We start from the raw sequence: 8,157 nt of genomic DNA on the forward strand, positions 1-8,157 counted from the left end.
CACCATCTTCAACTGGTGGAATGTTGTGCTGGCCAATGTGAAAGGCCAACTGACCAGGGCCAAGAGCGGACGACTAAAGACCTTTGTTTATGGGGCTTTGGTCGTGAGTTTTGGCCTGGAGAGGGTTCCTATGCTGATCCCACAACATCTTACTGTTGGAGCTGGGCTTCCTCAAGAGCCCAAACTGATGCGATGGGTTGCAGTCATGGCCCGTCGCCCGGACGAGAGGAAAAAGGTTGCTCGGTTCAAACATGAGTATTTCCAATGGTTGGAAAACCAGGTTTTTGCCATTCAGGACTTCCCTTACGCTGGGATAGATTTCCGTGGTGACCCAGACATGGCTCTTCCACCAAGAGAGCAGTGGGACGAGTCAGGTAAAATCCTTTTCAACTTTCCTTATTAATTTTTTTTTATTTTTGCACCGTCTCAAAACTGATAGTAAAAATTTAAAATGCAGATGTGGGTCCACAGCGACCAGCCGCTCTCCGGCCTTTCGGGAGGAAACAACCAGTTGCACCCTTGCCAGCCCCACAAGACAAATGAACAGAGGTTTTGGCCGAGTTGGAGGGCCATCTCGAGCGCTTGACAGGGGATATTCCTGAGACCACTATAGACGACATTCCTCATCGACTTCAACGCTATGTGATTGGAGTCCCAGGACCTTTTAGGAGGTTCCTTTGCAAGGTGGCTCGGGCAGTGGTTTCTTATAGAGATCATCACCAATGATAGGATGATCGCCTTTTGTGGGCACATGTGACATTTTGTTTTTTGTACTTATCATTTTTGCCGATCATAAGGTGTTTTTCAACCTATGATCGAAGACGATGTATTTTTTGACACACTCCTATATATATATATATATATATATATCACTCTTACCGGCTTATCTTGTAAATCATGTTATGGAATGATTTTAAATTTACATGTATGATTATTGCAAATGTCTATTTAACATTCGAGAAGCAATTGCATCTGCTAATGTATTTAGAGATCTTGGAATATGCTGATATTCAATATAATCAAATTCACGTTCCAAGAGACACACTCTCAAAAAAAATCTCAGTAACACTGGATTTCTAATGGCATACACTCTATTAAGCTGTAATACAACGAGTTCAGAATCTAACCTCACTATCAAACTTCGAATCCCAAATGAAATAGATTCAGACAATAACTCAATCACTGCACTGTACTCTACAATGTTGTTTGTTGTTTGACCGAGGCTTACCCCATGCATAGAAACTAACTCGTCAGAGGGTGAATAGATAACCCAAGCTACGGAAGAGATGTTCCTTGTACTACGACAAGCACCATCAGCAAATCCAATGTATGTTTGGAGAGGCATCGAAATCTGCAATATCAAGAGTAAAACCAAGATAAGAAGGAATAATGACGAAAAAACACTCTCTAAGCTAAGCACACTTTTTCAACTAAAACACACTTGCTAGAAAGAAAAACTAACCTAACTAAAAATCTCCATACCCATTCTTTTAAGCATAATACCTCTTCAAGTAAAGACCATTTCTGGGTTTACCTAAAGAGTCCCCGTCAAATTCTACCAACTCATAGGCCCCTTTTTCTAGCTTTCGCTTGAATATATAGGGCCCATGCCACATAGGAACGAATTTTCCAGCACCTAATTTATCATTAGCTTGATCGTACAATAACACTAGGTCTCCTTCCGAAAAATTTCGAGGGGTCACATTCCGATCATACTGAGATTTCATACGTTTTGCGTGAGTCTCGATCGCCAATGCAGCATCACGTCGATTCTCATCTAATTGATCTAAGTATAACAAACGCTTTTCCTCTTCGGAAGTAGCTGGAAGTAACTCGATGGCCATTTGCAGTGACGGGATTTCGCACTCAATGGGTAACACAGCTTCCAAACCATAAACTAGTTGGAAAGGAGTGAACCCTGTTGATGTTTTCACTGAGGTTCGGTACGCACAAAGCGCTGAAAATAGCATGTTGTGCCGATTCGACCGATGAATCCCAATGATTCGTCAGATCATGATAACTAAAACTTTGTTGATCGACTCAACCAGACCATTCGCTTGTGGATAATAAGGAGTTGAACTATCATGACGTAAACCAAGCTGGCCTGTAAGTTCGGTCATCATAACGTTTCGAAAATGATGCCCATGATCAGTGATTATCGCTTGCGGGACACCAAACCTAGCAATTATATGATTGAACACGAAAATTGCAGCTGTCTTGCCGTCTGCTTCGAATGTAGGCATCGCCTCGGCCCACTTAGTAAAATAATCTACCGCTAGGATGATATACGCATGCCCCCCAGCCGAGTGAGGGTTACATGTAATAAAATCGATACCCCATTTAGCAAAAGGACCAACGGAAATTATAGGGTGGAGAGGAGCAGGTGGAGCGCGGATCTTACGATCAAAAATCTGGCAGTTGTGGCATTTTCAGACCGCCGTAATACAATCTTTAAATAAAGACGGCCAGAAGTAGCCAGAGCCCAATATCTTTTGGGCTGTGGCATACCTAGACATATGACCGCCACATGCTCCAGAGTGACAGTCATTTAAAACCCTTTCAGCCTCTTCGTGAGTTAAGCAACGTCAAAAAATAGAATCCGCCCCATGACGATAAAGAGTATCTCCAATAATTTTGAATTGTTGGGATTGGAAGCAAATTTTCCGACGTTCCGACTTTGAAATTTCTGACCGAAAGGATTGGGTCTGGAGATAGACGATGATATCCCCATACCACGGATCTAAAGTACTCATTAGAAACAAGGATTCGTCCGCAATGGGCTCCTCTGCCACAGTTTCCGTGTCAGCACGCGGGAAGTCACACATTAACTCTGCAAAAACTAAAGATTTCTTAGACTTGGATTTCTCAAACTCCAAATCGAACTCCTGCAGGATAACGATCCATTTAGAGTACTTGCCCCCTAGCAATTTTTTGGTCAAGATGTAGATCATAGGGTTGCAATCCGAAATGACTGTAGTTTTACGTAGTAAAATGTAGTGACGAAAACGTTGGACAGCTTGAACGGCTGCCAATGCCAATTTCTCCACATGTGAGTATTTTAGCTCAGTTGGATTTAACGTTCGACTAAGGTAATATATCACATGTTCCATTCCGAATTCATCTTCCTGAACTAAGACCATTCCAATGGTGGAATGGGAGGCGGCGAGATACAAAAAGTAATCCTGGTTGTAGTTGGGAGGATGCAACAACGGTGCATGGGTCAACGCGTGTTTGAGTGCATCAAAAGATTTCTGAGCTATCTCATCCCAAGAAAATTGAGTATTTTGTTTCAAAAACCGTGTAAAACCCTTTGTAACCTCGGCGTAGTTAGGAATGAATCGTCGTAAAAAGTTTGCTTTCCCCTGCAAACTTTGGAGTTGGCAAAGACTCGAAGGAGGAGGAAAATTGATAATAGCTTCGACCTTCGAGGGATCAACGTGAATGTCGGCTTTCGAAACTACAAATCCCAGCAATCGACCCGTTTCTATACAGAAGACACATTTGTGTGGGTTCAACCGAATACGATAATGCCTACACCTCATGAAGATTGCTCGTAAGTGGACGAGGTGATCAGATCGATGTAGTGAATGAGCAGGCAAGTCATCGAGATAGGGTTGCACAATGTGCTTGATGTCATGAAACGCATAAGAAATCACCCTTTGAAAAGTTGCTCCGGCATTCTTGAGCCCAAAAGGTAATTTGAAATAAGCAAATGTCCCCCACGGACAAATGAAAGCCGTTTTCGGTTGATCGGCAGGTAGAATATTGATTTGATTGTATCCGGAAAAACCGTCCATAAAGGAAAATATTTCGCTGCCGGCAAAATCATCAATGATTTGGTTGATATAGGGAGTTGGGTAGTTGTCTTTTGGATAAGCTCGATTAATGTCCCTATAGTCGATGCATATTCTTATTGTTCCCTATTTTTTGTTAACCGGAACAATATTCGATACCCAATCCGTTAACGAGATCAGATAAATGAAACCCGCTTTCAACAGTTTTTCAACTTCTGCTTTAATTGCAGCAACTTTTTGTGGGTGAATATGACGCAAACGTTGCCGGACGGGTTTAGCATCCGCGTAAGTCTTGATCTCATGAACAACAATCGCGGGATCAATTCCTGGCATTTCCTCATAGGACCAGGCAAACATGTTGCGGAATTCTTGAAATAGGGCCTTATATAATTGGATTTCGTCATCTGTACACGAGGCACCTATATGAATGTTCTCAACAACTTCGGGCTTAACTGAAATGTCAATGGGAATAGTTCGAGAGATGTTCCCCAAATTTAACTCTGAATCAGGATGTTTCATTGGATTCTGAGGTTCCTTGACATATTCAGTTGTAAAGATTGATGAGAAATCATTTTCAAAATGATCATCCTCAGGTAAAAACGAAGATCTGTGATGGAGATTTTCCCATGGTAAATCATCTACACATAGGATTTCACGAATTTGCTCATCAGAGTGAACAAGTTCAGAAAACGTAGTTAAATCCGAGGTTGATGTGAAAAGTGATTCCTCACGGACCATATTCATTAAGTCATTTTCGGTTGAACACGTGTCGGCAAAAGACTGCACGGCTTCATAGGCAATTTCATATGGACTCAAAGGCATGGAATTACCAAATGAGTCTATTTCAGATTCAGAAGGAACGATCCAAGGATCATCATAAAAAATAGTGTCTGATGTAATCATATGAATGGTTGCAAATGAAGATGATGCATTGATTGGAGGAAAAAAAAAATTTCCCAGTAAACCGGCATCTTTAACTAATCCTACTCCAACATCCTTATATGGGATAGTCGTTTTACCGACATGCTGAATACTCTCCGAAGAGGCTGGGTCGGATGAAAAGTAAGCTATCTGGTCTATTGTTACAATCTTTCCATTATATGGAAACTTTATGACTCTAAAGACCGATGAAACGACCGCTGTCATAGCGTAAGACCAACTTCGACCCAAGAGAAGGTTGTAGTCTAGAGGGGCATCAACCACCTCCACATCTAGACTAACGGTTTTTCCTTCAACCCCTATAGGCAAATCTTGTAGAATGCCAAAAGGATGAAACCCACGACCATCAAAGGCCTTAAGAATTATCGGGGATTGATTTAGTGAAGGAGAACCAAGCGATCTCCAACTCTGTATCGACATAATACACGTTGAGGCTCCCTCATCAATTACAGTCTGATGAATAGGCCTGTTTTTGACTATCACTGGAATCAGGAAATCCATTTGATGAGGCAAACACGGTGTACTATTTTCTAGATCAAAGATTATTAGGTTCGGGTCCTGAACATCAACAGCTCCTATAGCCGACAAAAGTAATTTACGCTGTGCTGGGCATGATTGCAGCACTTCCAAAGCCGACATTGCTGAGGGTGAAACAACTAAATCCTCAACAATGTTATAATTCTGAGCCGCTCTCGCATGTGGATTGAAAGCTGACTTTTGAAGTATACCCTTAGCGGGCGGTTTGATTACTAAGTCTGGATTAGGTTTCTCGATCTGTAGTGGATCAGAACCAGGAGCTGAGGTTGATGGATTAGAATGAGAAGATTCTGCTTCTTTGCCATCAACAAGACTTTTACTACCATAATCTTGTGATCGAGTCGCAATCCCTACATGGGACATCATCAATATGGGTTCTTCATTGGCACTTGAGGAAGAACCTATCATCTTGCTATCTTGATCTGGAAATGGATCCTTCAAAACAGCAGGAGTTTGGGAACCTTTGACGATCTTCGCAACCTCTGCTCGATGAGGGCAGTCTCTTGTAAAATGTTCTTCGTCACAAATGAGACATGGATAACGAGGTTTGCACTTTTCATCATTGGATTCCGCCTTTTCAGATTTCTCTTTTGAACTTTTGTCCGTTTTATTCTTCTTCTTTCCTTTCTTTTTTCCACCGGATTTTGATTTAGTCATAGATGATTCTACAACATGAATATCGGTGGAAACCTCTGCAGAAGAATCTCCTGTCGGGGAATCAGGCAAGGTTATGATAGGAGAAGAATTCTGGGAAGACTTCTTTTTACTTTTAGTGTTAACCGTACCAATCATACTGTCAGCGGCATGAGATCCCGAAGGGGCTGCAGTGATTTGATTTGACTTGGGAAGATCGGGGATCTTTTCGTGTAGTGTACCTGACTGAGTATAGACCAAGTCAAGGTACTGTGCTTGAGCAATCACTTGCTCCTCAGTAACAACTCCGGCTTTAGCAACATCTTCAGTGATCCTTGGCAACAAAGATTTTACAAACCACTCAGCCAAGATTTGATCCGGAATAAATACCTTCACTAAACGTCGTCGACGTCTCCACTCATGAATATGATCTGAAATATACGTGGATGTCGATTGTTTTAGTGAAGTTAACAATTCCGTGCCATTGTCATATCAGACTGGCAACTGGAAATGAGTTAAAAACGAGTTAGCTAACTGACTAAAATTATAAAAAGTGCCTTGCAGTAACTCAATGTACCACTTCGCCGCGAGACCAATTAGAGTGCGCTGGAAAAGTCTAAGACGGATCGAATCATCTGTGATGGAGTTAGACGCACACCAGAGGTGGTAAGTCATCACATGGTTCGACGAGTCCTCTCCAGATTTACCTTCGAACTTGGGAATGTCACTAGGCAACTTATTCGGCATTGGCAACCAAAACGGAAGATAATTAATCGGATCGTTCGTTAGGCACGACAAGTCTGGTAAGTCCAAAGTTGCGATAAACGGTAGCTGCCGATTAGGATCCCTAAGACTCTGGGTCATGAGACCAGCCCCAGGAGGAGGATATCCAGGATAACTAGGAATAGGAATCGCGTTCGGGATATTGTATCCTCCTGGAAAACCAGGATTAACTGGACCGTACTGGGGTTGTTGTGGTTGTTGATAAGTGTACCCAGGATACAGTTGATACTGATAAACTGGCTGCTGGACAGCAGGACCAAATTGGTACTATCCCTGGTATGGTTGATAAGTGAATTGTGGTTGACTTGTGACAACCGTACTTAAACCAGGTTGTCCTACAGGCATCTGAACCATAGTTTGAATCGTGGATCCAGACGGTGGTAAAGATGTTTGAGGAGTAGATACAGGAACAATAGAAACCGGAGTTGTCGATACTCCAGAAGTAGGTGGGGTAGATTGAACAGATGTTGCGGCAGATGTAGCAGTCGTTTGAGATGGAGTACGAGGCGCAGTAGGCCCAGACTGAGAAACTACCGAAGGTACAGAAGTTTGAATATTAGACTGGACTGGTTGCTGGGGTGAACCAAAAACTAAGGGTTGTCCAGTTTTAGATGACAACTATACATTTGGCTGCAACACCTGTTGAGTTTGCGATGGATCCCACACTATGTTCATTCCTGGGTACTGACCCATAACAGGTTGAGAATATTGAGGACCATAACCGGGTTGAGGGTAGGTTTGATAATTGAAAGGTACATTTCCCGTCCCTTGAGCATAAGATTGACCTTGGGGTGGTTGGAAACCTTGGTTAGAGTACTGACTTTGGAGTAGATACCCCTGAGGCATGTACTGATACTGAGGTTTACCTTGAGGTATAAATTGATACTGGGTTTGACCTCGGGGTACATATTGAGTCTGAGGTTGACCTTGAGGAACGTATTGTACCGTAGGCACATACTGTTCTTGAGGTTGCCCTCCAGATGCAAATTGTGTACCTTGAGGTTGCCCCCTAGGCGTTAATTGAGGCTGCCCCTCAGGCGGTAACTGGCCACCTTGAGGTTGAGAATTGGGAATAGAACCTGACATCATAAGAATGTCTTCTACGCTCAACGGCTTTGCACCATTGCTTCCAGTGAATAACCCTTGTTTAATGGGTTGAGGAGATGCTCCCGAAAAAGTACCAGAAAGTGATTGATACCCAGAGGGAACAGAAGGACCGCCATACAAAAAAGATTCAGACGATTGAGTAAACATGGACGACTGACCTAACATATTTACGGGAGTATAAAAACCTCTAGGATGATAAGGAGCACGAGGTGGTGAAAAACTTAACACTGGGTTTTCCAAATAATTAGTTAAAGAAAGATACCAAGTAGTACTTCTAGGTGGACTGTAAAAAATTGATTCACGCTCCCTTAGATCAATAACAGGTTGATTTTCAGGGATAGGGATGCCTACTTCTTCTTCCGGA

Source organism: Pinus tabuliformis, chromosome 4_1 (assembly GCF_031772625.1).
Source record: "Pinus tabuliformis cultivar Carrire ecotype Pingquan chromosome 4_1, CPIR1, whole genome shotgun sequence".
In the NCBI taxonomy this organism is placed as follows: domain Eukaryota; kingdom Viridiplantae; phylum Streptophyta; class Pinopsida; order Pinales; family Pinaceae; genus Pinus; species Pinus tabuliformis.